The 6,720-nt window shown below is 50.7% G+C and overlaps 1 pseudogene; it reads right to left on the reverse strand.

The window, feature by feature from the left end:
* Nucleotides 1-1,164: 1,164 nt before the first annotated feature.
* On the reverse strand, nucleotides 1,165-2,249 carry LOC121483952 (annotated as a pseudogene).
* Nucleotides 2,250-6,720: the final 4,471 nt, after the last annotated feature.

The following is a 6,720-nucleotide window of genomic DNA, read 5'->3' on the forward strand; positions in this document are numbered from 1 at the left end:
TTAAAAAAAACTTTATATCATTTTCATCAATTTCATTATCATCAATGTCATACTTCTGTAGCCCCTCTAATAGCTTCACGGCCGCTAAATGGTGGAGGGAACATTGATCTAAAGAGTTCTAATAAAGAATTGAATTTCTCTAGCGTCTGTTAATTGGCAGGTAAAAGGGGAGGGAGAGGCCTTTCCTCCAGCAACCAATATCTGCCCTCCTCTCCACCCAGAGTCAGGTGAAACCTCTTGGATTTCTGGCCACCTTAGGCAGCACTCTTCCCCTCCACCAGCTAGTGCTTCCCCTGTGCTCTTTAACCACAAGAATCTGGTTTTGCTGGTTAAGAGGGTTCTCCAGCCCCTCGAGTCCATCCCACTGGAAAACTTGTTGTTGTTTTCAAAACTTCTTAAAGCCTGTGGTGTTTCTACTCTAGGTGATACAGGGTAAGAAAACTTGGTTCCAATCCAATCGAATCCAATCCACATGGCTGGCTAGATCGTAGTACTGGAAGCAGTGAGCGACTTCCCAGCTGGTACACCTGACCCAGGCAGGGAAAAATTGCAGGAAAGAGCCAGGACTGCCCTTCTATTGTCCTCAAGTCTTGCAGAGGTCATCCGACCTTCGGTGAGGTTTGCCACAAGTGAGACACTAGCAGTGCTGGTGATTCTTCCCTTAGTAACTGCAGCAGCAGCAGGCAATCCTGGTGCAGGATGATGGCCAGCCCTCTTCGCCATTTTTTTTCAACTGAAAGTATTGGACAGATAACACTAAAATTAATCACGAAAAAAAAAAACACATTCTATTCTATTCACAAAGAAAAAGCTCCAGTCCATGTTTTAATCTTTTTGAAAAATTCCTGACATTACAGAACTAAACTGAAATGTATTAATATTCCACTCTTACATTTCCATGACAAACAGAAAAATTCATGAGCCAAAAAAAAGGGGGGGGGAGAAGCTTATAAAACTAAATATGGATCTCAGCATTAACAGCTGAACAGAGAAAGGAATTAAAACGCTTTAATTAAAAAATCACGAGTGGATGATAAAGTGTATAGAAACTGAAAATTTACAAACTATTTAAAACCTGGAATCGCTGACTGTTCAGAAACTACACAGATGGATCATGGGTGGTGGTGAACAGCAGAAAGGGATTATGGATGAATCTGCATTGTTCTAGCTGCTCCCCATGCCACCCGTCTCCGAGGAAAGCCTGACATTGATTAGATATTGAGCCAGGCTAATGCTGGCAGCAGATCCAGTGATGGTAACCTGCCTATCAGTAGATCCTTCCACTGGGTTCGCAATTTTGATCTGCGCCCCAGACATCTGACGGATCTCATTGATTTTGGTGCCTTGACGCCTGATTATGCAGCCAATCAAATCGTTTGGAATGGTGAGTTCATGAGAAGTAGTCTGAGCAGATGCATCCAAACCCCAATAGCCTTTCACCTCTGGAGAGCTGGATTCAATGCCACTGAATCCGGTGTGCCATGCGTCATGGGAAAATGAGACTGTTGCATTGCCAACTGATGCAGCTTGGTCAAATCTAGCTGTGGAATGGCATACTGTCCTTGAATGGTATAGGCCTCTAGAGGTGGTCCCTCCAGGTCAGGGTTGAGGCACATGGACGGGGTGGTGTGGGGAAAGCTTGCACTGTCGCTGCCTGTGCTGTACCTGTCCTGACCACCTGCAAAGATGACTGGAGAACTGGACGGCTTGGGCCGGTATGGGATGGACACGCCCTTCGGGGGGGACTCCAACATGACCACGCAGATCTGTTTCACACACTCAGTGATGGATTGCGGAATGCCAGCAATAGTGATGGCCCGCTCAGTTGAGTTGGGGAGCATATCCCCTGCCACCTGAACCTGAGCCCCTGTACTCTCTCGTATTTCCTTGATCTTGCAACCACCTTTCCCAATGAGAGAGCCACACTGACTAGCAGGGACCACCAGCCTCAGGGTAACTGGGGGTCTACTGGCAGCTGTGCTATTGGTTATAGAGCTGCTGATGTCCTCTTCCAGTTTGTCAATGATCATAGCGAAGGCTTTGAAGATGGCATTAGTGGGTCCAGCCAAAGTGATAATTCTCTCAGGACAATTCCCTTCTGAGATGTTGATACGTGCACCACTCTCCTCACGCATCTTCTTAACTGATTCTCCTTTCTTTCCGATGATACTGCCAACTTCCATTCCATGCATAAGTAGCCGGATGGTGAGAGTGACATTTAATCCACCTTCAATCACACCGGTGTCCATGTCGAGCAGTGTTCCGGGGAGCTGGACTTTGAGTGGTCAAGTCTTTGGTCACTGGTGGGGGTGAAAGCCAAAAACTGCAGGCGCGAGGCAACTGAGGGGAAAAGGGGAGCGGGCGGGAAGGGGAAGGGCGGAAGGCCGGGGGCGGAACAATGGGGGCGAGCGGGAAGGTGAGGGGGGCCCCGTGGGCGGGCTGAGGAGGAAGGGGGGGGAGGAGGAGGAGGAGGAAGGGGGAAAGAGACCCCGGGGTTGGTGGAGGGCGCCAGGACCCAAACCGTCAACCTTGCCCTGTCCTCCCTCTGTGGCCCCACCCATGCTAGACACTTTGATGAGAGCTAGGACCGAGCTACACTCTCATTGAACAAGGACGTTGGCAATGTCTGCATTGAGATCAGATACACTTGAGGAGAATCCTGTCACTTCCACATGCTCTTCACACAACCTCTTCCGGCACCTAACATAAGGATGATGGGACTTACGTCTACGGGCAGTCAGAATGCGGGAGGGTCCTGCCCTGAACTCAGCTCGCACAACGAAGCACGCCGACAAGCCAGCTTTCAACTAGCTGCGTTCCTCGGGGACTGAGATCGTAACAGTGTTCTAAGCCAGGAGGTACCCAGAATACCACTCCACTGCAGCTGGAGACACCCTCCAGGTCTGCTTATTCCACTTGCGTCTCACAAGCCTCTGACAAAAGGCTGTGGTGCAGATGTTGGAAACTGTTTGTGCAGGCAGTTTGCAACTGTGAGGGACTGAGGGTGAGCTCAACTCTCCGAAGTAAGTTGCTTTTGGATAAGGCGTTCAGCTAGCTACACTCCTATGACACTTAGGATGTAGCACCCGGCTCACACAGGAAATACTAAGAAATCGCTGGGTTGAGCTTGGTTGCACTAGTCTTGTGGGCCGGGACTTTCCACTTACCTCTCACAACACTTCAGGCACGCATCGGGGCTAGGCCTGTTAGGAGCACGGGGTACGTGCACGCAGGATGTGGGAGGGACTGTCCATAAGCCCAACTCTCGGAAGTGTGTATGCTTTGCAGGCAGATGTCTGCTAGACACTTTGATGGGAGCTAGGACCGAGCTACACTATCATTGAACAAGGACGTTTCCAATGTCTGCATTGAGATCAGATACACCTGAGGAGAATCTTGTCACTTGCACATGCTCTTCACACAACCCATACGGGCACCTAACTTAAGGATGCTGTGACCTACATCTACAGGCAGTCAGAATGCGGGTGGGTCCTGCACTGAACTCAGCTCGCACAAGAAGCACGCCTACAAGCCAGCTTTCAACTAGCTGCGTTCCTCGGGCACAGAGAACGTAACAGTGTTATAAGCCAGGAGGTAACCAGAATACCAATCCACTGCAGCTGGAGACACCCCCCAGGTCTCCTTATTCCACTTGCGTCTCACAAGCCTCTGACAAACGGCTGTGGTGCAGATGTTGGAAACTCCTTCTGCAGGCATGTGCAACTGTGAGGGACGGAGGGTGAGCTCAACTCTCCGATGTAAGTTGCTTTCGGACAAGGCGTTCAGCTAGCTTCTCTCGTATGGCACTTAGGATGTCGCACCTGGCTCACTCAGGAAATACTAGGAAATCGCTGGTATGATTTTGGATGCACTAGTCTTGTGGGCCGGGACATTCCACTTACCTCTCACAACACTTCAGGCACGCATCGGGGCTAGGCCTCTTAGAAGCGTGGTGCATGTGCAGGCAGGATGTGGGAGGGACAGTCCATAAGCCAAACTCTCGGAAGTGTCTATGCTTTGCAGGCAGATGCCTGCTAGACACTTTGATGGGAGCTAGGACCGAGCTACACTCTCATTGAACAAGGACGTTTGCAATGTCTGCATTGAGATCAGATACACTTGAGGAGAATCCTGTCACTTTGACATGCCCTTCACACAATCTCTTCCGGCACCTAACATAAGGATGCTAGGACCTACGTCTACGGGCAGTCAGAATGCGGGAGGGTCCTGCCCTGAACTCAGCTCGCACACGGATGCACGCCTACAAGCCAGCTTTCAACTAGGTGCATTCCTCGGGCACTGAGAACGTAAATGTGTTCTAAGCCAAGAGGTACCCAAAATACCACTCCACTGCAACTGGAGACACCCACCAGGTCTGCTTATTCCACTTGCGTCTCACAAGCCTCTGACAAACGGCTGTGGTGCAGATTTTTGAAACTCATTCTGCAGGCAGTGTGCACCTCTGAGGGACTGAGGGTGAACTCATCTCTTTGACGTAAGTTGCTTTTGGACAGCCGTTCAGCTAGCTTCCCTCATATGACACATACGATGTAGCCCCTGGCTCACACAGGAAATACTAGGAAATCGCTGGGTTGAGCTTGAATGCACTAGTCTTGTGGGTCGGGACGTTCCACTTACCTCTCACAACACTTCAGGCACGCATCGGGGCTAGGCCTGTTAGAAGCGCGGTGTACGTGCAGGCAGGATGTGGGAGGGACAGTCCATAAGCCCAACTCTCGGAAGTGTGTATGCTTTGCAGGCAGATGTCTGCTAGACACTTTGATGGGAGCTAGGGCCGAGCTACACTCTCAGTGAACAAGGACGTTTGCAATGTCTGCATTGAGATCAGATACACTTGAGGAGAATCCTGTCAATTCCACATGCTCTTCACACAACCTCGTGCGGCACCTAACATAAGGATGGTGGGACCTACGTCTATGGGCAGTCAGAAAGCGGGACGGTCCTGCTCTGAACTCAGCTCACACAAGGAAGCACGCCTACAAGCCAGCTTTCAAATAGCTGCGTTCCTCAGGCACTGAGAACGTAACAGTGTTCTAAGCCAGGAGGTACCCAGAATACCACTCCACTGCAGCTGGAGACACCCTCCAGGTCTGCTTATTCCACTTGCGTCTCACAAGGCTCTGACAAACGGCTGTGGTGCAGATGTTGGAAACTCATTCTGCAGGCAGTGTGCAACTGTGAGGGAGTGAGGGTGAGCTCATCTCTCCGAAGTAAGTTGCTTTTGGACAAGGAGTTCAGCTAGCTTCTCTCGTATGGCACTTAGGATGTAGCAACTGGCTCACACAGAAAATGCTAGGAAATCGATGGTTTGAGCTTGGATGCCATAGTTTTGTGGGCCGGGACTTTCCACTTACGTCTCACAACACTTCAGGAATGCATCGGGGATAGGCCTGTTAGGAGTGCGGTGTACGTGCAGGCAGGATGTGGGAGGGACAGTCCATAAGCCCAACTCTCAGAAGTGTGTATGCTCTGCAGGCAGATGTCTGCTAGACACTTTGATGGGAGCTAGGACCGAGCTAAGCTCTCATTGAACAAGGACGTTTGCAATGTCTGCATTGAGATCAGATACACCTGAGGAGAATCCTGTCACTTCCACATGCTCTTCACACAACCTCTTCCGGCATCTAACATAAGGATGCTGGGACCTACGTCTACGGGCAGTCAGAATGCGAGAGGGTCCTGCCCTGAACTCAGCTCACAGAAGGAAGCACACCTACAAGCCAGCGTTCAACTAGCTGCGTTCCTCGGGCACTGAGAACGTAACAGTGTTCTAAGCCAGGAGGTACCCAGAATACCACTCCACTGCAGCTGGAGACACCCTCCAGGTCTGCTTATTCCACTTGCGTCTCACAAGCGTCTGACAAACGGCTGTGGTGCAGATGTTGGAAACTCTTTCTGCAGGCCGTGTGCAACTGTGAGGGACTGAGGGTGAGCTCAACTCTCCGAAGTAAGTTGCTTTCGGACAAGGCGTTCAGCTAGCTTCTCTCGATGGCACTTAGGATGTAACACCTGGCTCACACGGGAAATAGTAGGAAATCGCTGAGGTTGAGCTTGGATGCACTAGTCTTGTGGGCCGGGACTTTCCACCTACCTCTCACAACAGTTCAGGCTCGCATCGTGGCTAGGCCTATTAGGAGCGCAGTGTACGTGCAGGCAGGATGTGGGAGGGACAGTCCATAAGCCCAGCTCTCGGAAGTCTGTATGCGTTGCACGCAGATGTCTGCTAGACACTTTGATCGGAGCTAGGACCGAGCTACACTCTCATTGAACAAGGACATTTGCCATGTCTGCATTGAGATCAGATACACTTGAGGAGAATCCTGTCACTTCCACATGCTCTTCACAGAACCTCTTCCGGCACCTAACATAAGGATACTGGGACCTACGTCTACGGGCAGTCAGAATGCGGAAGGGTCCTGCGCTGAACTCAGCTCGCACAAGGAAGCACGCCTACAAGCCAGCTTTCAACTAACTGCGTTCCTCGGGCACTGAGATCATAACACTGTTCTAAGCCAGGAGATGCTTAGAATACCGCTCCACAGCAGCTGGAGACGCCCTCCAGGTCGGCTTATTCCACTTTCGTCTCACAAGCCTCTGACAAACGGCTTTGGTGCAGATGTTGGAAACTCTTTCTGCAGGCAGTGTCCAACTGTGAGGGATTGAGGGTGAGCTCAACTCTCAGAAGTAAGTTGCTTTCGG

Source organism: Vulpes lagopus, unplaced genomic scaffold, assembly GCF_018345385.1.
Source record: "Vulpes lagopus strain Blue_001 unplaced genomic scaffold, ASM1834538v1 ctg918, whole genome shotgun sequence".
Classification (NCBI taxonomy): Eukaryota; Metazoa; Chordata; class Mammalia; order Carnivora; family Canidae; genus Vulpes; species Vulpes lagopus.